The following is a 25,011-nucleotide window of genomic DNA, read 5'->3' as shown; positions in this document are numbered from 1 at the left end:
TATATATATATATATATATATATATATATATATATATATAATATTGAATTCACTAGCCCAATACATTCTACTAACTCTGCCCCCCACCCCCCGTTTCCAGCAGTGCATCTTACCACCGATTCATCTCATTGCATCATCATTTATAGAGCCAAACTCTTCCCACAGAATCATCCCATCATCTTCATTCATAAGAGCCAAAACTCCTACATCATCTTGGGTAAGTAGATATTCTTACGTTCTCAATATCACTTAGGAGGCATTACGTTTTTTTGTTTTGTTTTTTTTAATCAGTCAATGAACGTGTCAAAGCATCTTTTCGACTCGACATACAGACCTTGTACACGCAGCCGCTCTACGCTCACTTCCAATACACAAAACAGGACCCTCCCTCTACTAACAACTCTTCGAAAAATTCACCTGCAACTCAAAACACCACGATAACATAAAATCTTATCATTGTAGTTAAGGATGAGACCACATTACCTCTCTCTAACTGCAAGAACATTCCTGTACACAATTTGCTCTGAGGTTGAATCAGAGATAACACGAAGAAACACCGAAGACGATAACGGGAAAATATTAACCCTAGCATTCAGAATAGACAATAATAACACATTAGCTTGTTACGTCATTCAGTCTGATTTATTTGTGGAAACTACATCCTATCATGATTTCGTAGAGCACATTAAAAATTCCTTTGTTTCCTTTGAGCCACTCGGATCATTTCCGCCCTATACTCTTTACAATCATGATCCACACCACACCGAAGACAAAGCTGTCAAAAGTGCTTCAATAGTTAAGAGTGAACTACAACAAAGCTTCATAAAATCAGACTGGGTCTCAGACGACAAGATTTCATTGGAACACAAAGTCTCACTCATGGCATATTTTCGACTACCCTCCCAATTACATCCAGACACACTCCAGAAAGCTAGCACGATTCCATTCACACCAGGTATCACATTAGAATTCTCGAGGAAATTTTCTGACACGGACAAAAATATCACCCAGATCCAGAGCTAGTCAGTATCCATTGCACCCACCCACACAATAGCGCAGGTCACACACCCCTCCCCACATACACACATAACACGAGATCAAGACATACATCTCGCACTCAACATCGCTTACGCTAACGCTTTCCATCAAGAACACAACTGGTTTGTACATACTGACACAAACCAGTACACCTTGCAAACACGTATTACCACAGAAACTCTTCACAAACAAACTGACACTGCGATTATCACGGTAAATGTTTCCACACGAGTAATCGTTGCCGTGTACTGTTAGCACGGAGGCAACACAGACTAAAATCCCCCAAATCACTTTCTTGCAAGGCATTCACGTAACACATCTACAGAATACTAAGACTCAGTGCACATCAAGGATAGTTACTCCATACCCGGAAATTCACTCAACTCTACCTGTACATACCCTGGATATCCCAGGCATGTCTTACCATTCCTTAATATTCAGTGCTACGTCTAGCAACACCAAAGTGGCAATCTTTCTCGATATGGGTTCCCCAGTTAACATAATGTCAACTCATAGTTTCTATAAATTTTGCACTGCAACTAAACGTGTCATCATTTTAGACCCCCCCCCCCGACGTCAACCTTTGCAATGTAGATGGTGTACCATTCCCGATAATAGGTAAATTCTTCCTAGACATTAGCTTCAAAGCCCATCCATTTCCTGTTGATATTCCCATAGGCTTAACACTGATGAAGCAAAATAACAGGCATTTACCCTGCTCAAAATGGTATAATTTATGCAAATAATTTCCTACCTGCATTGCCATCAGCAACTTCTCACAAAGTAAACCACATTCACGTGACCAAGCAGGCACAGGCAGAACATGACTCTGCATCAATTGATTCCACTCCCTGCATTCAAATTCACCCTGCTTCATCAAACGAGGATGCTCTATCTGCTAGCACAAATTGCTCTACCACCTTCATAGAAAAGAGTTCTCAGTGTTCAACTATCCAAACCCTTCCCTAGGACTCTAACTCTTCTACTTAACTGACAGCTGTGGACATGCGTTCCAAACATAACAGGCGCTTTAATTCGTCCCGCATGTCCAAATCAACAAAACTCAAGACTAAACACCCTTTAAATACCGTTGGTTTTTCACCACCTGAGGACACTTTCTTGTCCCTCTTGGAGGAATTCGGCACAAAATCCACCCCAGTCTCAGAAGTGTTACTTACATTCAAAGTCACGCAGTGCCTATCAGCCCAAAGACGCTGCTCCCTCGTGAATATACAAAGGTACACCTCCGAGTTTTTCAAGCACAAGGCATCGATGTACTCTGTATGCCAGAAACTTGCCGTGTCAATGGCATTTCCCTTCTTTCAGTCATCAGCTCTTTGTCAAAGGTTACACTTACATTTCAATTGCCAATGATACTAACGTATCCTTCCATCTCGCAGTTGGTACAAACATTTGCGATTTCGAAGTATATCCCTCACGCATCAAAGTCATGGATGACCAATTCCCTAATTCTCATTTTGTACCCCAATTTCCGACATGTCCATAGCACAGGAACTCGTTCATACATCACATTTTAAACCTATAGGCTTCCCTGGTGTACAAGCAGATTTGCTTGCACTTTGCAACAAGTTCAGACATACTATTACCACTCCAGGTGAACCCCTAAGAGTTACTAATGTCATACAGCATCATATACCCCTTCATGAGAACTTTAAACGACGTTACATTCCCGCATACAGAATGCCACACAGTAAACGCATGACTGTAGATAACCTTTTCCAAAACATCATTGCGCAAGACATCAATGAACCATCAATCAGTAAATGGAATTTCCCTATCTTTGTCCCTAAACATGATGATTTCTTCCACCCAGTAGTAGATTTCAGATATTTAAATAAGCTTACAATACCAGATAAACATCCCATCCCTGTATTACAGGATCTCTTGCACTCCGTCTGCGAAAACAAAATAGTGTTCACGACCTTGGGCCTTACGTCGGGATATTTCCAGATTCCCCTTTCTCCAGAGTCTAGGCCTCTGACAGCCTTTAGCACACCCACAGGTCATTATCACTTCGAACTACTAACCAAGGATCTCGTTTCAACTCCTTCAATGTTCACACGACTTATGCACATAGTCCTTGAAGGTCTCATAGGTCATCCAGTGTTTATGTACCTCGATGACGTTCTCGACCTCCTTCCCGTACGCCTTTCACTTTCAATTTTCACACCAGTCTTTGTTTCCCAACGTTTGTTATATATGGTTAGTCTTCAATCGAGGATGAATTAAATAGAGGGTTTTTCCTTCTGTATCTTTCTTAAGTTACTTCTTATAAAACGTGCTACTCTGAGGTAAACCCTATGAATCCCTCGAGAACATTCATTTTAGGTCCTAAGTAAGTTTTAAGGTGACGTAGTGATTTCTTTAGTTCAATGATCTTTAACTTTATATTTAAGATCCTGTCCAAAGGGCGTGATCTTACACTCGTGAACCAATTGAATTTTCTCCGCCCTTTCTCCAATCAGATTCGTTGTAATACTGTTTACTTAAACAATCTCAAATCTCTGCATAACCCACTCAGATTAAAAGTAGTCAGGAAAACACACGTCATACAGTCCCCCGGCCATTTTTATAACTCAAGGCAGAGAGAAAACTTATACAACTGCTCGCTTACAAACTGTTGTTTACCAAACACCCAACTCATAAAAATACAACCCTCACCATCGACCCTACTTTCTACCCATTTCTCTACCAGCCTCTTACAACGTGATCATCGCTTCCAAATCCGTTAGCAGACATTTACACACCCTTCACACTGTCTTCTCATGACTAGCAAAAGCAGGTCTTAAACTGAAGCTTAATAAGTGTTCTTTCCTTCAGAAAGAAATACGCTTCGTAGAGCATATCCTTAACTCGCAAGGAATTTTAACCTTGCAGGACAAGGTCAAGAGAGTCATTGATTTGCCACACCCTACTTCTGTTGAACACATAAGTTCATTCCTTAGTCTATCAAGAATTTACAGACAAGGTTACGCTTGTATAGCAGCACCAATAACTTCACTACTTAAAGACACCCCTTTCATTTAGACACCCGACCAAGAGAAAGCCTTTAATGGCTCAAAGAAAGCCTAAACCACGGCACCTGTCCTTGCCTCCCCAATCCACAAGTCCTTTCACAATATACACAGATGCGTCCTACACCGGACTTGGCGCAGTTCTCATGTAAACACGGCACATAAATCTGACCAATTGCCTATGCTAGCCGCACACTCAACAAACATGAACAAAGTTACTCAATCACAGACATAGAATCTTTAGCTGTTATATACGCAATCAATCATTTCAAAGATATCATTCTTGGTTACCACATACACATCTACACAGATCATTAATCGATCTTACACCTCTTGAAAAGACAGAATATTTCAGGAAAATTTGCCCGCTGGTTCCTCATCATACAAGAGTTCATGTCCACCTTTCATTTTGTGCAAGGTAAAGCGAACCTAGAAGCTGACGCTCTCAGTCGCCATATCGCAACCATCACTCAAAATCCAATTTCAGTCATTCTTACACAAGCGCGCGTAGCCGCAGCGCAGAGATCAGACCCTCTTTGGAAACGTGTTATACACTTCCTCGAATCTGCAGATACAACTGACACAGAAAATTCCCCTATCTCGACAATCACATGTTAGTTGATGACATACTGTACCACAAAACAACACTAACGTACAAAAATGAACACAACCGGTCAGTGTTTCAGCTCGTAGTCCCTGCGGACCTCATGCCAGAAGTTCTAAGTCTTCTACACGATTCCCCCATTGCTGCACACCTTGGCAAGGAGAAATGCGTTACACAAGCCAGATTGCACTACTAGTTAACCATGAGGAAGGATATACATTCCCACATTGATGCTTGTCACTCTTGTGCGACTCACAAAGGTCATATCAGCATTCTTGTTCAAATTTTAACTTACCCTACCCCTTGTGAACCATTCAACACAGTTGCTGTTGATCTCTTTAAGTTACCACTTACAGCGGAAACCAGTACCTCTTACTGTGTGTCGACAATTTTTCATGATTCTATATTCTTTCCTCCCTACCCGACAAGACAGCACAACACGTGGCAAAGACCCTTATTGACAAACTCATATGCCCCTTCAGTACACTCAAAAATCTGATTTCTGACAACGGGACTAAGTTCAATAATGAGATTCTTTCGCACATTTGTAATCACTTTCAAATCACAAAATGCAACACTACTGCTTATCAACTAGTTTAAATGGATTAGTTGCACGCCAAAATAGAAAGATTCTCGATGTTCTTCCGACACCTTGCTTCTGATCTTCACTCTTCTTGGGATGAACATGCCTCCATGATTCAAGCTTGCATAAATAGTTCCATTAACAGGTCAATATCGGAATCACCTCATTTTATCGTCTTTGGCTCGGACAAAAGGCTCCCATATGGCCTTCTTGTTTCAGAATTTCCTCCCATTTACAATTTCAATGATTATGTCAATGTCAAAGTAACAAAATTCTATAATCTTTTCAAAATAATCCATAATACTCTTCATCTGACTAAGGACGAAATGGTCCGCCTGCATAACAAATCAGCCAGAGCTTGTACCTTTGAACTTGGAGACATTGTTTACACCCTCAACCACACCCCCACCTCGAAGCTCCCCTAAATTCTCTGTACCCTATCGTATCATTGGATACGAGTCAAAGAACAAAGTCAAAGCACTCAGGTTGCACGATCTTACAGAGACCGTCCTGCACAAAGATCATATCAAAAGAGTCACCCGTGGCCTCGACATCGAGAAATAAAACACCAAGTTCGGCAACAAGTTATTCGGAAAAAATAACAAAAATGGATAGTGAAAAGGATCTTTGTGTAATTATCAGTAACGACCTCAAATCATCTAAGTAATGCATTTTTACCTCAGAGAAAGTAATAAGCTTCTACGACTGACTGCACGATCTTTTGATCAAAAGTCCATCTGTCAGCCAACTATGTAGATCATTAGTCTGTCCACATTTTGAATATGCTATGTTCTTGTGGTCACCGAGTCTCATTAAAGACATTGACAGATTGGAAAAAGTACAGCAGCGAGCTACAAGACTGATTCCAAACACACACAAAAATAAATCATACGAAAACCACCTAGAACATATGAATCCATTTCCCCTTAAAGAAGCGTAGATTCAGGGATGTCTTCATAGAGGTCTTCAAGACTTTATGGGGAACTGACAACATCAAAACTGATTAAATTTCCACATTGAATAGGAATCAGACAAGAAATAACGATTTTGAAGCTGCAAGTTCCCATGGAGGCTCGCGGTCCATCAGCCCCCTACACACACACTTACTGGTTCCAAGCCATATAAGGGATTATATACTATAGCCACGTCCCACCATAAAAAATAAGAAAAGGAAGGAAGGAGAAAGAGGAGGATGCAGAAGAGGTGGAGATGAAAACTAAAAGAAGTAGAAGAAAACAAAGGAGGAGAAGAAACAGGAAAAGACAGATAAAGAAAATAAAGAAAAAACGGAAACTAAGAAAATAACAAGACATATACTGTACACGTACACATTCACTCCATAGTCCATACACTCACTGAATTAGTCAAAATTTTATAGATACTGAGACGGGACAACATGAGCATAGCTCCAACCTAGTGTACTACAATTAGCTTAATATTAACAAGTGAAAACATATACATTATCTTCATGGTATGGTGGGTAGTGTCTAGGGCTCCCAAGTAGCGGCAGCAAGTTCGCGCCGCTCTAGAAGCCGTTACTGTTCCCCTTATGAAAGCGGAAGGGTGTGTGGTATATGAAAGGTCACAGCATTACCCATTAATCGAACAGTATTATTTATCGATCACGAGCCCAACACGCGATCCAAGACCACGACAATTCATATGCACACGCACACAACATCCGTCGATTACGAGTCCAACATGCGATACAATATAATATGAGACACACACACACACGCTCTCTCTCTCTCTCTCTCTCTATATATATATATATATACATATATATATATACATACATATATATATACATATATGTATATATATACATACATATATATATACATACATATATATACATATATATTTATATATATATATATATATGTGTGTGTGTGTGTGTGTGTGTGTGTACATATATAAATATATATATATATATATATATATATATATATATATATATATATGTACATTTATCAACCACAATTCCCTTTAATTCTAAGCCATGAACTCCGGAAACCTCGAGTAGGCATAAATGCAGAAATTTCTGTATGGATGCCTTCTCAGGGTTGCGATGTTGATGGCTTAGAATTAAAGTGAACTGTGGTTGATATATGGAAATCTGTTCACTGGGATACATTCATTGTTGTGTAATATATATATATATATATATATATATATATATATATATATATATATATATATATATATATATATACACTCGTATAATCCTGGACGCGCGGGGAGCAATTCCTGGACCTCGCCGTCCCCTCCGGAAAACCGGCGCCGGTCATCTATCATCCAGGGACGAGGATCCCGCTACTTTAACGATGGCCTAGTTTAAAAGGACGCCCCTTCACTACACCAAGGGGTCAGGCCCTACCCTAATACTGTGACGTTATTTCTCTCTCGATCAGCTACTTAATGAAGACCCTTAAAAGATCTCTGACTAATATCAAACAGATTTTATTTGGAAAACGGTAGTCCCTACACAATGAATTGTGCATATTGCACATATTGAGTCAAAATATCGTCAGCAAGGCTGCCAATAATTGATCGTGTTGGGGACGCTTAAAGAAACACCCAAACATATATAAGATGAAACTTAAATATATATACAATAATTGTAATAATTTGTACCACTAGTGTTCTTATCATTGACAACAATAGCCTCTTAATTATGTAGTATCAGTGTCAAACTCTCAATTTCAATAATATTTACAATACTTTAATATTGTCAATAAATCCTGTTCGTTTGAGGGTCCCTACATATATTCACAGTAATTATAATGTCAATAAATCACTACAGAGAGTATTTGTATATTTAGTTTTTATTATTGTCAACAGACTCATGCATGTCATATCAAACTCGTTTGGTCAATACTATGTTGACAATATACTATTGCTAATATTGTTCGTTTTGAGGTCCTCAAGGCCTCGAATTGAGGCGATTTCAATAAACTCATCAGCTTTTAAGGACCTTTTGAGGACTCAATGGGTCGTCGTCGGGTGGTTTTATTCTGTTTAGGGGCGGAACCTCGCTCCCAAGTGGATGAAATGAAATAACCGAGGAGGCCGCACAGAATGTGGGTAAGGGTGGATTGGAACGAGGGCTGGAATGGGCAAAAGAAAAGAACAATACTACAATACAGTTAACAGCCGTTTCTAAACTAGCTGTTGGTAAAAAAAAAAAAAAAAAAAAAAAAAAAAAAAAAAAAAAAAAAAAAAAAAAAAAAAATGCACATACACACATAACTTCTACTTTTCTAATTATATTTACGAAAGTCAATACATAAATAAAAATATAACTCAAAATGATTCTGAAATGACCACAGCGGTGACGGTGTTTGGGGGACACTTCCAGGGTGATTGACTGTACAATACCGACTACCGATACGATGCCAGGAGACGAAACGGCGAAGAACCGTAGACAGAGGCACCTATGGAAGTGGCTAACGGGTAACAAGGGTATAACGAAAAAGACGTTCCAAGAAGATAAGGTGTTGGCAGCTAGACTAAGGGACGAGCATAGTTAAACCTTCCCTGGGTTGTACGCTGACATCAAGACCTTTAGCGTGAAAGCGTCTATACGCGAGTTCCAAAGGAAGGTGATCGCCTTCAAATCAACTCTAGAGAGCGATAAAGAATTCGAATACAGTGACGATATGTTTGACGGATTGGAGTGTTCGGACGATATGATATCCGATGAGGATTCATATACGTTCGTCCTTTATCTTATGCTTAACTTCCCTTCTCTTTACTCTGTACCTCTCATACTGCATGACTGCTTCTTGTCTTCTACACCTTTCTTTGCTTCCTCATGCCATCACTCACTACCCTTCCTTCTATTTCCTCCTGCCCTCCTTGTTCCACACGCCATCTTTGCACACCTTATGACTCCCTCCTTAAACCATCCCCATTCCTCCTCCACTCCTAGTTCTACTCTATCCTTCACTCCCTCCCACTCCTCTTTCAGCTTCTTCTTATACTCATTCTCCTTTTCTTTCTCATTTAAGTAGTTCACTCTAAGTACCTCCCTACCTTCTGCCCTTTTCCTCTTTCTCCACCTATTCTCCACTCTCAATTTACCTTCCACCAGAAAATTATCTGATATTCACCCACTCTCTCCCCTTAGAACATGTACATCCTAAACTCTTCCTATAAGACTCCTGGTCACCACTATATAGTCCATTAACGCTCTATCTGCTACCCTTCCATCCACCACCCTCTCCCATGTTTACTTATGCTTGACTTTCTTCCTAAACACTGTATTTGCTATCATCAACTCTCTTTCAAGACACACCTCCACCATCAATTCTCCACTACGATTTTTACCTGACACTCCATATTTTCCAATAACTCCGTCTATTGGTTCGTTTCCTACCCTAGCATTAAGGTCTCCCAATACAACTACATTGACATTTCTCCTCTTCACTCCTGAGTACTTCGCAGCTAGTCCCAAATTCACACTCACCCCTCCCTTTCATTTTAGTTTCACTCAAAGCCAGCACATCCATCTTTCTTCTCGCAAACATACTGCCTATCTCTTCCCATTTACTCTCATCTGTACCACATCCACGCACATTAAAAGACCCAAACCTTAGGGTACTGGTTGGAAAACGCCCAGACCCTCTTATGCCTTTACCTCTTTTTAGGAATGTCCCCTTTGGGGCTACAGGTAGCAAGACTCCTAATCCCATCCCCCGTCCCGTTATTATAACAACGCCATAAATAATCCCTACAGATTCCTTGGTGCATGATAAAATAGGAGGCATTACTTTTGGAACTACCCTTGTATATATACATATATTTATATGTTGTATAATAGCACAATGGCAATTCACAATTCTCTTGTTAACTTATTCAATACAGCGAAAAAGCTAACAAGAAATTTGTGAATTGTCATCATGCTATTATATACATTTCTTGCCAGAGAGCCTCTTGCCTAAGTATATTCATATATGTTTGTATATATATATATATATATATATATATATACTATTTATACATATATATACATATATGTATACACACACACACACACATATATATATATACATATATATATATATATATATATATATATATATATATATATATATATACACATATATACACACCCCGTCCCGTTTTTTCTCGCCTTGTACGACTCAAGTGGAAAGACTTGGAGGCAGTATTCTCCTCCCTCCACCACAGGGCTATGCGAAAAAAGGAAATGAATATACTGTGAAATGGTACAGGACAGTAACAAAAGGTGGGGGGACAACATAACGGAGGAACAGTCGCAACATAATAAAATATCTTCATTTCTCTATGAACAGAGATTTCCTCTATCACATACAAAATGATGTGTGGCTCTGGTCCGTAGAGACGCCTCATATAGACCCTAAAGTATCAACTGTGTGCTACTTAGCCACAATAACATGCAGCCAATACCCCAGAGTAGATTGAGAGAGGTAAATAAATGCCTTGGGGGATTAAAAAGTGTAATGAGAAATAGACATTTGGGAACGGATGCTAAGAGGAGATTGTATGAAGTGACTGTGCCGACAGCACTGTACGGGGCATAAACATGGAATATAAGAGAGGAAGAGAGGAGTTTGAATGTATTTGAGATGAGGTGCCTGAGAAGTATGACAGGGGTTACTAGGCTGGACAGAGTGAGAAATGAGGTGAGGAGAACGGGGGTGGAAAGGGAGTTGGGAGATAATGCTGATGAAAGAGTATTGGGATGGTTTCGACACGTGGAAAGAATAAGTGAAGAAAGATTAGTAAAAGAGGTACGGAAGGCAGAGGTAGGATGAAATGGATGGATGGGGTAAAAGGGGCATTGGCAAAAAGGGTAATGTCTGTTGAGGAAGGACGGGAGAGGACAGAAGATAGAGGTGAATGGAGAATGGCTGTGTATGGATGATGCTATGATGTATGAGGGGGAGTGGTTGGGGGATGGAGGTTGAGGGAGTATGTGTGAAAAATAGATTGACGCAGCCCGAAGAGATCTTTTCCCGTCTTCTCCTTTTCTGCATGAAGAGACGGAGAGGGCAAGCACTGTGGGCCCTCTTCTTTTGTCACAACTTAGGTGTTTTTGGCCATAGTCTCCCTATCGAGGTGGCGTCGGTGCTGGGTCCAGTGGTGTTGCTTAGGTCCTCCGTGTTGCAAGTGCAAAGTGATTCTTCTGGATAATGTGGTGGTCGTCCTTCCCACGTAGACTGAGAGGGGCGTGCAGTCCTCCTCTGGGCTTGTGTGTATTTATATACTACGTGGTTAGTTCGGGGATAGGGTTCTTCTGGATGGGCTGGAACTTTGTCCTATCCTCTAGAATGGTGTCAATTTTATCCAGGTATTCGGATGTAGGAATGGACCCACTGGACCCAGCACCGACGCCACCTCGATAGGGAGACTATGGTCAAAAATACCGAAGTTGTGGCAAAAGAAGAGGACCCACAGCGCTTGACCATCCTGGAAGCCAACTGGATAAAGAAGCTGCAACCTGCCATTAATAGGCAAGTAAATGACTTCGCCCCCCTCCCTAGCATGAAACCTGTTCGGAGGAACCAGATGTACAACCCCAAGAAATCGGAGTCTCTTCCACAGAGGCCTCCTATTCCCCACCTAAGGGAAGAACGTCCAACCATACGTCATTCTCAAAGACTGAGAAGCAGATTGGCGCCGAACCCGGGAATGACCTCTCCAAGTACCCTTTCCGTAACCCGTGATCTCTCCCCGTGTTCCGTGGTCATACGTATGACCTCCCCCCCAGTTATAACACGGTGACTTCTCCCCATGCTTTTCATTCCATTTAAAATATGCTCCCTTTTCCTTCACTTCAACTGAGGAAGGAGAAAGATCTGCGAAACGTCTTTTTAATTTGTTCTGCTTGTGTTTTGTTTTTTGCTGTATTTGTTGTATTCATTCCATGTATTATTTACTGTGTGCTGTATTTTTGTGTTCATTATAACTTTTGTGTTTCCTATGAGTTTTGGAAATTTGATTCACTCCCTCTACCAGAAATCTACTTTTCGCAGGCTTGACAGCTCACGGAAAAAGTTAATTAATAATTCTTTTGCTGTCGTTTTTAACAGAGGGTATACATATATATATATATATATATATATATATATATAAATATATATATATATGTATATATATATATATATATATATATATATATATAGGTGTGTGTATATATATATATATATATATATATATATATATATATATATATATATATGCGTGTGTGTGTGTGTGTAAGCAGAACCCCGACTTCACTGTGTGGTGAACACGCGAAAAAAAAGGCAAAACTGAGACGGACAATCTTACATGTATTACATTTTCAGACAAATAGTACAGATATATAAAAGTAAACATGCACACACTCACATAGGGAAGATAGTGTTTTTTGCCGCGTATATGCGTACGTGTGTGTGTGAGGTGTTTGTGCCTAACTGTATAGTCTGTATTTACAGAGAAGTACACATATGCACATATGTAAACACATATACAATAAACATATCCCATTCATAATTTGATATGACCTGGCGGCAGCGAGAATGAAATAAACAAAGGGCATCGCCGTGTCGAAAAGGTGCTCTGACATCTCGACTGCCGCCAGATTATTCTGTTCATATCCGTGGCATCCTGTCCCCCTCCCCCTCACCCTCCTCTCGGCACCGGAGGAGCGAAAAACCCATCCGTGGTAGTACTCCTGGAGCCAGGGGTCATTTGCATGCATGAGTGCCACTCAGTTTCTCTCTTGATCTGGTTAGAGGGTCACCTCAGACATCTGAAAAATCAAGGTGGACGCTTAGCTGACTGGCAGCAGGGTAGATATTTGAGGATTTATGATGGGCGTCGGCTTTCGGAATAATGACCGAAATTTGGGGTAGGGGAGAGTCAATTTGACCTGGAACGGTCAGTTTTCAATAAAATTTAATGAATGACCACTCATTTGAATTCACTAAGTGTCAGCTTTATAATGATGGGTAGATCATTGCAATTAGTTAAGTCCAGAGGTCACCAGAGGTCAAACTATGACGTTAAACGTCACCTGCTTAAAATCTGGGCCTCCAAACACAAAATGATACCATGGTATGGGGAAAAAAGATAGTTTATTCTTCATATTTCTCTTATTTCTACCTCAGATCATGGGTAAGTTTTTAAATCAACAGTGGAGAAAATATGGTAATAATTAAACGATTGGTGGCTAACTCAAAATTGAACAAAATTTGGAAAAATCAATATTTTGGCCAAAAACGCTGAAAATGATAAAGTCAGTCTAGTGAAACAAATAAGTGACAATATTGACAAATCAAACAATAATTAAAGTGTTAAAATAAACTTTCATGTTTTCCATGCTTTGTATTCTATTTTAGAGAACTTTGAAATGCCAATTTTGACTTAAACACTAATGTATGCATGTTTTTTTACTGTTTCGCTTCATCCACAGGTCTTGTTCAGATACCTAGATACAGATCCTCTAACACATCTACAATGGGTTCTTATAGCCATTGTTTATGACACAGTTACAGTATTCACAACATTGCAACCCCATTTTTCTACAGGGGCATCTCTTTGTGGCGCATGATTGGCATTTACATGGGTGCGGAAAATCCTCTGGCAGAAGAACCACCATTTTGTCTGGCACCAACATGTTACCTTCTCTGAGGTAACCAAATTTGGTTGGGTCTATAGACACCTGGGAATGGTCAAGACAATACATTTGAAGATAAGAACCATACAGTGCCCTCATGATATGACCATGCAATGCTCGGCCGGTAGGAGGAAGGTCCAAAATGGTTGTCCTACTGTGATGGTACAAGTGATATCGGAGTTCGTCCATTGATTATAAGTCTCTGACTTAATGTATACCTTCACAAGATAACGTTCATTGAGCACCAGATCTACTTCCAAATCCTTGCCAAAATCACTCAAGTATTACACAAGATTTGCCTTCACCGCAGCAGATTTTGTGCCGAATTTACTGGTTGAATCACACCCAGTCAAAAAGTGCACGGCTATGATAACATCACAGAAATTCTCCCCCAACCTCTCCGCCATTGTGTGGAGAGGAAGATACCTTGTTGTATTCCCTACACCAACGCGTATCCAGAACTCAATCAGCCCATGTTCTTTGAACAATTTCCAGTAATACAGCCCCAGAACTACAACATCAGTCATTCAAAAGGAGCACAACCCTCTTTGATCCAGATTTGACAGCATCAAGCGTGTGCGGAATCAAACGAACATCAGCTTCTTCAATATAGACATCAAGATTTGGCAAAACGCGGAAACTACCATTCAATACAGCTTTGCAAGGTTCCATATTCTTTCCACCCATTGCACTAACAACCAGTTCAGTATTTTCATTCTGTTCCTCTAAGATGTGACACCTAAGCGCCTTCTGCAACTTGGTTTTATTTGATGATGATGCCAAAAATGCATATTTTGACACCGGCAACCTTGTTTCTTTACCAAGTTCATTTATGTCAATTGGGTTTGTGGTGCACCGTCTGATACGTTCACTGTCTTTAACTGACCCGTCAATGTATGTGTCAAAGACAAAGTCAATTCGCTTTGAATTGAGACTCATGCTGTAGATAATTTTCAAAAAGTTGGTACAGAGATCACTGCACGTCTTAATAGACCCAAGCTGCATTCGGCGCACCCAACCCATCACATCTACAATGGTAGCAGTATGTTCTGGTGACCATGTTTTTGGTGAACCATAGTCATCATCTGAGAGAACTTTTTCCAGTTCAGCACAAAGGTCACTCTTTTGTGACTTGATCATAAGCCCTTTGCCATCAAAAAGATAGCAGGCATCAACCAGGTCATACTTCAACAAATCTTCTATGCCATATCCTCGCATGCGTGCTATGTCAAATAGCTTCTGTTCTTCAGCTAACTGTTTTAGACCTTTATCCTTTTGTTCACTTGCTACAGCTGACTTCCCAGGTTCAGGACCCTTGAATGTTTTCAGATTGTTCTTATGAATTGTGTCACAGACAGACCTCTTTTTCGTTACAAATGTCTCTGTCCGATATGTTTCATAGAGCTCAGTGGATTTTGATGTGAAATTAAGCAAAATTTTGCTTACATCATCAGAGACAATTTCCTGGGTGATGATATTGTGGAGTTTTCCACCATCACTACCAACATCGGTTTGGACCAGATATGCCTTCACATCCCGATTCGTAAATGAACCACAGTTGATCTGTTGCTCAGCAGAAGCCTTGTTGCAACACTCAGTCATGTAAGACAGGCTAAAGCATCTACCCTGTTTCAACTCTGGTAGAATATGTTGAAGGACACATTGAAAGACATTCCACTTCTCTGAGCTAGGCACTGAGTCCATGTTACTGGTCTGTCTTTCAGCCTTTCGCAAATAATTATGTAGACACTGATTATGGCAGTACAGATCGGCGGCAAAAACATCAGCAGCATTGTTCAGGTCATATGTCCGAGTGAAAACAGGTCACATGTCCAAGAGTACCGAAGTGGCCCTCAGGAATGATTCAGCTCTGGCCACCTCTGATATTCTGAATTTATTGTATTCTCCATTATGTTTTGCTGCAGAACATATCACACACTTTTTAGAATACTTATCAACGTTGTCTGGTTTGTAAGTTTGGTCACGAGAGAGGGACATATATCTACGCATTTTTTAGGTTCATTTGGGCTTACTTGGTCTTTTTGACCAGTTTCATGTTCCTCTGATTGTCTTTTTATGAGTGCACTGTTTATAATATTTGAAATTGTCAGTTACATGATACACGAAGTTGCAGTTCTCAACTTGTCTCAATCTTTCAAACACTGTCCTTTCGTAGTGATGCTGCATCAACGACCTTCTGCCTTCCTTTCTCTGACGAAAGTTGGCTCCAGTTCAGGATCATTCTCTTGGCATATGATGCAAAGTTCAGGATTGAAGGAGATTGTAAATTGTGGACCTGGCCTCACAACTGTTGATTGTTCTCTCTGTGAAGATGCAATTGGTAATCTGAAGAAAAAAACATTTGATTAGAAATTCAATCCAGACTTCCACACATGCTGCGGTTGATGTAACCTCTACTAGGATATTGCAGAAAGTACAGTTTGTATCTGTCTTGTTCATCAAAAGGTCAAATTAATGTGATCTCCACTGTATATGATGTAGAATAGTGTACATTCCTACCTAGGCCTTACTGTGCCGTACCATGGGGATCAATCTAAAATAAGACTATAGGCATGGACTCCTAGCTAATACAAGGCTTTAGATAATTAAAATGCACTGTATGCAGTCTTCACATTTCAGAAAGCGAACTGGTGATATTCACCAAAAAAGTGAAAAACGGGAAACCACTCCTCCATCATAGACATGTACTATCGAGAGATTCACTGAATCTAGGTCAAATGATGGAAAAAGAGATTTGATTTGTATTTGTGTTTATTTGATTAATGATCTAAAAAAAGAAGTTGAATAAAGCAAGTTTGTAATTGATCTGTCATTTGCGGCATTTTCTGTCCAAAATATTGATTTTTCAAAATTTTGGTCAATTTTGAGTTGGCCAACAAAGGATTAATTATTACTATATTTTCTCCACTTTTAATTTAAAAACTTACCCATGATCTGAGGTAGAAATAAGAGATAATTGAAGAATAAACTATCTTTTTTTCCTATACTATGGTATCATTTTGTGTTTGGAGGCCCAGATTTTAAGCAGGTGACGTTTTACGTCATAGTTTGACCTCTGGTGACCTCTGGTCTTAACTAATCACAATGATCTACCCATCATTATAAAGCTGATACTTAGTGAATTCAAATGAAGTGTCAACATTGTCACTTATTTGTTTCACTAGACTGACTTTATCATTTTCAGCGTTTTTGGCCAAAATATTGATTTTTCCAAATTTTGTTCAATTTTGAGTTAGCCACCAATCATTTAATTATTACCATATTTTCTCCACTGTTGATTTAAAAACTTACCCATGATATGAGGTAGAAATAAGAGAAATATGAAGAATAAACTATCTTTTTTTCCCATACCATGGTATTATTTTGTGTTTGGAGGCACAGATTTTAAGCAGGTGACGTTTAACGTCATAGTTTGACCTCTGGTGACATCTGGACTTAACTAATTGCAATGATCTACCCATCATTATAAAGCTGACACTTAGTGAATTCAAATGAGTGGTCATTCATTAAATTTTATTGAAAACTGATCGTTCCAGGTCAAATTGACTCTCCCCTACCCCAAATTTCGGTCATTATTCCGAAAGCCGACGCCCATCATAAATCCTCAAATATCTACCCTGCTGCCAGTCAGCTGAGCGTCTACCTTGATTTTTCAGATGTCTGAGGTGACCCTCTAACCAGATCAAGAGAGAAACTGAGTGGCACTCTTATGCATGCAAATGACCCCTGGCTCCTGGAGTATAGTGCCGATTGGGGGAATTCACGTGACGTTCCCAATAGCGTGCGTGCGTAAGTACGTGCACAGGAGCGTGTGTGTGTGCTTGAATTTATGTATTACTAAAATCTTGTTCAAAATGTCCACAAACTATAGGAACGCTACAGGGTTATGAGCCGTTTTGAGTGTGTGTGTGTGTGTGTGTGTGTAGTACAGAGGGCGTGAACAAGAGGTATGCGGGAGGAGTGAGTGAGTGAGTGGGTGATGGAGGGAGGGAATGCGGGAGTGAGAGACGGAGGGATGACTGAAGTGAAGAAGTGAGGGAACGAAAAGATCAATGAGAAACTACACAATGTCGCTCTGCTCGGGGGCAGTTGAGGATTGAGCGTGGGATGAAGACGATGATGATGATGATGAAGAAGGGCAAGTTCATTGTTGACGTGGAGGGAAGGGATTGAAAGAAGTAGGGAGAGGGTGGTGATTGGTGCATTGCGATGGAGGAGGGGGGAAGAGAGGGACAGGAAGGGAAAGAGGGGAAGTGGGAAGTAAAGAGTAGGGATACAGGGATGGATGGGTGGGTGGAGGGAGGAGGGAGAGAGGGTGAGGGAGAGGAAGGGAGGAAGAGAGAGAGAAAGTAAGAGGGAGAAGGAAGGGGAAAGGTGGGAGAGTGAGGGGGAGGGATAAGAAGGGAGAGAGGGATTGATGTAGGGAGAAGGATGAGCGAGAGGGACAGAGAGAGAGGGGGGATGGAGAGAGAGACAGGGATTGATGTGGGGAGAAGGAGGGACTGAAAGTAGGAGAGTGAGAGAGAGACAAAAGGAGGGAGGGTGAGAGATGAATGGAAAGATAAAAAGGGGGTGACTGTAACGAAAAGCAATGAGATTAGGAGAGAGAGAGAGAGGAAGAATCCAGGTACTTGTCTGTGTTGGAGAAGGAAGAAAAAAGACAAAGTACACGTGGAAAGAGACCAAGACAAAAGAAGTCGAGGTATAGAGGATGGTGGAGGAAAATGAGGAAGAAGAGGAGGAAGATGAGAAGGATGTGGAGTATAGGAGATAAAGAGAAAAAAAAAAGAGAAAGGAAGAGGAGTGAAAGAAGGAGGGGCAGAGGAAGAAACAGGAGGAGGAGGGAAGGGAGGTGGAGGAGATAGAGGTGGAAAAGGAGGAAGAGGAGAATGAGAATAGGAAGGAAGAGCTGGAGGTGGGAGAGGAGGAGGAGTCGAGGGAGGTGGCGGGGGGAGACGGAGAAGTTGAAAGAGTAAATAGGAGAAGAGAAGTAGATAGACGAAGAGAAGGAGAAGGTGGAAGAAGAGGAGAAGGACGAAAAAGAGGCGGAGGATGAATACTTTTTTGTTGAAGTGGGAGGACTTAATGAAAAGTCACATGAGAGTGGGGGGGAAAAAAGAGGAGATTTTGTTGGCGAAGGTTAAGTCAGAGTACATCCATCTCGATTGAGCCCTTCCGTCCCAGGTGGCACTTTTCTTTCTCTTCCGGCTGCCGTTAGGATATTCTATTCAACTTTATACCCATCCCATTTCCGGTAGCGAAGTGATGATGTGGATACACTAATCATGTTGACGTTGACATTTCGCTCAGGGTGAGGGCACGTCATACAAATTGTCGAATTCCAGCATACACATACTCAGAGAGAGAGAGGGGGAGGGAACTAATTAAACATAATAAAATCCATGTACTGTATCTACACATGCAATCCTCAGATGGGGTAATGACACCCCGCAGCACATTTAGAAGGTCCAACGTCACCAAAATTTACGTTCCATACTAAAGTAAATAGAGTTGGAATGTAACGAATTAGGATTATTCATACAACACGAGTTTGGGTAATTGCACACACACACACACACACACACACACACACACACACACACACACACAGAATATCAGGAAAATATACAATTGGAACCAAAGAAGTTAAGAAAGTAGGACCCGAAAAAGATTTGGGAGTAATTATCACGAACGACTTGTCCTATGATATACAGATTAACAAAATTGTCGGGGAGACTTACAACTTGCTAAGATCAATAAAAGTGGCGTTTACATACTTGGACGAAGACATGATGAAAAAAATATTGGTTACATTGATAAGGCCTAGATTAGAGTATGCAGCGACATTGTGGTCCCCCAGTACCAAAAAGAATATAAAGAAAATAGAAAGAATCCAAAGAGCAGCTACAAAAATGGCACCTGCACTTGCAAACCTATCATACGAAGAGAGATTGGCTAAACTGGAGTTACCGACACTGGAGCAAAGAAGAGAGAGAGGTGACCTATTGACCATCTACAGAATCATGAAAGGCACAGAGGTACTCGATAGTGAGAACTTACTTAACTGGGACAAAAGAAACACAAGAGGACATGGAAAGAAAATAAAAAAACATAGCTATAGAAGAGAACTTAAGAAAAACAGTTTTCCTCATAGAGTTTTGGACACTTGGAACAAACTGGACAATGAAATAGTATGCGCAAAAACCATTCATGAGTTTAAAAACAAACTAGACACTGCAAGATACAAAGGCGGGACAACACGAGCATAGCTCCCCTTCCCGCAAAATACAACTAGGTAAATACAACTAGGTAAATACACACACACTCGTGCGTAATTATCCTTTCGTGATCCCATGTAAGTACGGATTTTGCACCCCGGTCACGGCATGAAAGCTTTCTCTAATACTGCAAGTCATTACATTATCCACTGATCGGAGAGTTCGACCTCTGAGCTTTCATCCGGAAGGGGTGCACCTTTCAGTCACGAGACCAGCACGTGATCCCTTGGAATGACGGGTTTCTTTTTTTCCAAGTGATAAATTTTTGACACTTCACTTCGATCAAATCAAGGAGACTTTATTTAGTTGAGACGCTCTCCCGCATGTTATATCTCCTATCGTTATGTATTACTGTTCTCTAGTTTCCATGAGACCAAGTCAACACAAAATAGAATCACTAAACAATTAATTTCCACTAGTTTTCGGTCCTTGGATCCACTTGGCACACTAGGGGTCCACACGCTTTGAAAAACTGGATCATAGGTTGGCTAGTGTAGAGGATCAACCCCCAGGTATTCATTTCAGGATGAGGCACTCACTGCCACATAGCATTTCCATGTGTGTGTGTGTGTGTGTGTGTGTGTGTGTGTGTGTGTGTGTGTGTGTGTGTGCGCACGCGTCTGTGTGTGCGCGTTTGAGTCACCATGGTCTTGGATCGCGTGCTGGACTAGTAATCGACACCTATTACATTTTCGGAAGAAAACTCAAAGTTCACCCAGTCTGATCTATAGATAATGTTGTGACCATATACGCACACGCACATTCCACTGTTTAAGGGGAACAGTAACGACTTGAATTGTTTGTGAATCTTTTACGTAATTAGCCGAGGATGAGAGGACGGGAGTCTACCTCGGGCCTCCTGTGTGTGAGGCCGGGGTGATAAGCTCAACCATGTGTGCGTGCGTGTGTGTGTGTGTGTGTGTGTGTGTGTGTGTGTGTGTGTGTGTGTGCACGCGCGCGTGTTAGTACACTCTCACATTCCATCGAAGACATTTGATGATATCACCTCCTCTTTTTCATACCTCTTATAAAAACGACTCTTTCTCTGTTTTTCTCTCTGTTAATGTCTTGGAAAGGCAACGTCTGAAACTGATTTGTCTCTTCAAAGAGAATGAAAAAATTATGAAAATAAAATAATGACTGACGATGATGACGATGAAAGAGGAAGACTGAATGAAGATGCATTCATCAACAAGGGACATTGATGATGATGATTATAATCATGATGCCAACGACAATAATGATAACAGTCATGGTGGCACTGGTAGTTATAATCAAGACGAAGAACTATGCGAAGACGTAGACATCATAAATGAATAAGATGGAAACGATAGGGTGGCGGCGGCAGAGGAGGAGAAGAAAGAGAAGAAGGAAAGGAAAAAAAAAAGAAGGCGAAGAAGAAGATGGAGAAGAAGAAGAAGAAGAAGAAGAAGAGGAAGAAGAAGAAGAAGAAGAAAAGGAAGAAGAAGAAGAAGAAGAAGAAGAAGAAGAAAAAGAAGAAGGAGAAGGAGAAGAAGAAGAAAAAGAAGAAGAAGAAGAAGAAGGAGAAGAAGAAGGAGAAGAAGAAAAAGAAGAAGAAGAAGAGGAAGAAGAAGAAGGAGAAGAGGAAGAAGAAGAAGGAGAAGAGGAGGAGGAGGAAGAAGGAGAAGAAGAAGAAGAAGAAGGAGAAGAAGAAGAAGAAGGAGGAGGAGGAGGAGAAGAAGAAGAAGAAGGAGGAGGAGAAGAAGAAGGAGAAGAGAAGAAGGAGGAGAAGAAAAGAAGAAGAAGAAGAAGAAGAAGAAGAAGAAGAAGAAGAAGGAGGAGGAGAAGGAGGAGAAGAAGGAAATGAAGAAGAAGAAGAAGAAGAAGAAGGAGGAGGAGAAGGAGAAGAAGAAGGAGAAGAAGGAGAAGAAGGAGGAGGAGAAGAAGAAGTAGAAGGAGAAGAGGAAGAAGGAGAAGAAGAATGAGGAGAAGAAGGAGGATGAGAAGAAGGAGAAGAAGAAGGAGAAGGAGAAGAAGAAGAAGAAGGGGGAGGAGAAGAAGAAGAAGAAGAAAAAGAAGGTCACCAAGTGATGAAGCCAAAGACTGAGTGTTGGAACGAAGTGATGCGATCGCGGGGAGTTGGGGTACACTCCACGGACAGCCGCCGGCGAATCTGTGTGTGTTTGGGGGTTGGAACCAGGGATGTGTACAGGTGTTGGGGCGATACTTGGGAGAATAACCTTTAACAATACTCAATACAATCTTAAAGCAACCATAGGTTCCTTGCAATCTTTCAGAAAAGCTCAAAAGAGGGTAGGGGGAGGGAGCGCTGTCTCCCCCTCCCCCCGCCCCCCTCGTGACACCTCACCCTGTGGGTAGTAGTAGTAAATAGGTCCAGGACGAGCTGTGGTGCAGCTGCAAGGGAGAGTAGGAGGGATTGGAGGGGGGAAGGGAAGGGGAGCAGAAAGAGGCAGTGGGTCTGGTTATGTTACGAGATAGAGGAGAGGGGGAGGGGAGGGGAAACGAGGAGAGGAATAGGAGGAGGGGGTGAGGACTGAAGGGAAAAAAAGAGGAAGGGAAGGGGGGCAGGAGGAGGAAAGGAAGCGGGAAAGGGGAGTGGGAGGAACGGAGGTGGTGAGAAGGCATGGACAAGAGGGAAGAAGAGGTGGACGCGGGAGAGTATAAGAGGGAGGGAAAGGAGGGGAAGCGGATAGGAGACATATGAGAGGGGAGGAGGGGAAGGGAGAGAAGGCGGGGAGACTAGAGGAGGGGGAGGCGGTGAGGGAAGGAGGATAGAAAGATAGACGAGGGGGAGGAAGAAGGGGGTGAAAGATAAGGGAAGGGAGGGGATGGGGGGGAGGAGAGGTAAGAGAAATTACGAAACAAGGACCAGAATATGGGAGGCCTTAGAGAGGTGGATAGCGGGAGGAGGGGGGGCACTTAGAATTACTTGAGGGTGGACGGGGGAAGGGGAGGGAAGTTTTAGGTGCTGGGGGAGGGGTGTATGGGACAAAGTTGCTGCCTGACTGACTACACCGAGCAGTGTAACCTTGTTTCTCTCTCTCTCTCTCTCTTTTCTTCTTCTTCAACAGAAAGTGCTGAATGGGTTCAAAATTCCTACTCCAAGGCGACTGGGACCGTGCCACCCTAGCCTCGATGCGGATGGTGTGTCCTTGCCGGGGAGCGTAGAGAGAAATAAAGAGGACGGTTTGCTGGCAAGAGAGCGAAGTGTGACGTCACGTTTATGCAATGCATAGGATGGGTACCCCCAGCCTTTGACAGCATAGTCGGCTCTCGAAGCAGTGGATGGCATTCCATTTATCACGGTTTTAGGTTGATAATGAGCCACTATAACGCTCTGCCACGAGTGTGTAGAGCCACCTTAAATGCAAGCAACATTGCAGAGCTCCTGCATGGCTAACAGCCAGTAATAAAAATCAAGACCTGTCTTAGCAAATGGCAACATGAGCAAATTTTTTTTACGATAAACCTACACAGAACTAAGCCGAAGATTTTTGATTAGGGCAGATATGCGATGGGAAAAGAAACAGTGAAAAGGTAATAAGGAAAAGGAGGAGAAAGAACGGATTAATAGGGAAGCAGGGCGATGGATGAGGAAGGAGAACAAGGGAAAAGCCGCCACGAATCCACGAAATATACCGGGAAACTTACGCGTGGTGTACTGGACTCAGACGTTCAAATTAAATCTCGCCAATTTTTCACGTTAGGTATATTGGTATATTACATGTGCTATCCATACCATTTCACTTCACATATTTCAGCAGCTAATTACTACCACATCCAGCTTACTTTAATGCCAAGTTTTATCACACTTCCAGTTTCGCATAATAAAAACGCCGCGAAAACTGAAGGAACGTTGTGCCACAGAGGTAAACCGCCATCGCGCCTGTGTAAGATCTCGCAAGGATATTCTCGTTACATTGCAAACGACTTACCTCAGTTAGCTGATGATGGGCGTGACGAATTTATCTTAATTTCAAATGTATCTTGACTAGGAAAAAAACCGGGAAACACTGTCATGAAACCAAGTAACGCATATCACTGTCAGAATCGTTATTGATTAGTGCTGCTCCAGGCCTGCCCTGAGCTTTCTCGACATTTGCAACACTTTGAGCGTATGAACAATGTTATTCTTTTTCAATATCATTGATATTATTATTTCACCAACATCTACCCAATTTCACGTCAGAGTCTGGGCTAGCCACGCCTTCTGAGAGATGTCATCCTTCCGGTTCTAACCGCAGACGACACACTGTTCTTGGTTTGGGTTAGCCCGGTACAGACTATAGTGACATCTGTTGGCTATTTCTATAACTAAGGAAGTTGTTTCGTTCGCGCAATTTTTGAGTTATTTGCTTATATAAGTTTGAAAAAAATTCAATGTTATTTTATTTTTACAACTTTTGATAAATACTGAAAATTTACAAAACAATACATTATGTAATCGAAAGTGGTATTTCAGAATCCTGAAATTAAGAAAGTACGTCCTTCGTTTTTTATGATGCCAAGGAAAGACTACAAAATTTATTGCATGACTAATATATAATTATCCATTATATAATGTAGTTTTTTGGATAATGAATAGCTATCGTAACCTATAAGCTTCAGACTATACTAACAATCTGTTTCCTATGAAAGGATGCAAACCGAATTATTTAATATGAAAAAAATCGATATTTTTCTTCTCGCTTTCGTCTCCTTTGAATTGATATTTTCCTTCTAGATTGCATTGTTTTAGTACTACCTTAACTTATACCTTACGTTACCTTATGGAGATATCGGCGAATACGCCTCACCTACAGGAACTGCAACTGCTTTCTCCC

At 41.2% G+C, this 25,011-nt stretch overlaps 1 protein-coding gene across 3 annotated transcripts in view; it reads right to left on the bottom strand.

Moving 5' to 3' along the window:
• The window catches only part of LOC143024170 (putative fatty acyl-CoA reductase CG5065), a 510,045-nt gene extending 485,589 nt beyond the window's left edge, over positions 1-24,456 (bottom strand). For all 3 annotated transcript variants that reach the window (XM_076182987.1, XM_076182982.1, XM_076182983.1), the window contains exon 1: positions 24,124-24,456. The gene's annotated coding sequence lies outside the window, so the exon portion shown is untranslated. The remainder of the gene's footprint in view (positions 1-24,123) is intronic.
• Between the last annotated feature and the right edge of the window lie 555 nt (positions 24,457-25,011).

This window comes from Oratosquilla oratoria, chromosome 3 (genome assembly GCF_046742065.1).
Source record: "Oratosquilla oratoria isolate Oo_2021 chromosome 3, ASM4674206v1, whole genome shotgun sequence".
Lineage (NCBI taxonomy): Eukaryota > Metazoa > Arthropoda > Malacostraca > Stomatopoda > Squillidae > Oratosquilla > Oratosquilla oratoria.
This window is presented reverse-complemented; position numbering and strand designations above follow the sequence as displayed.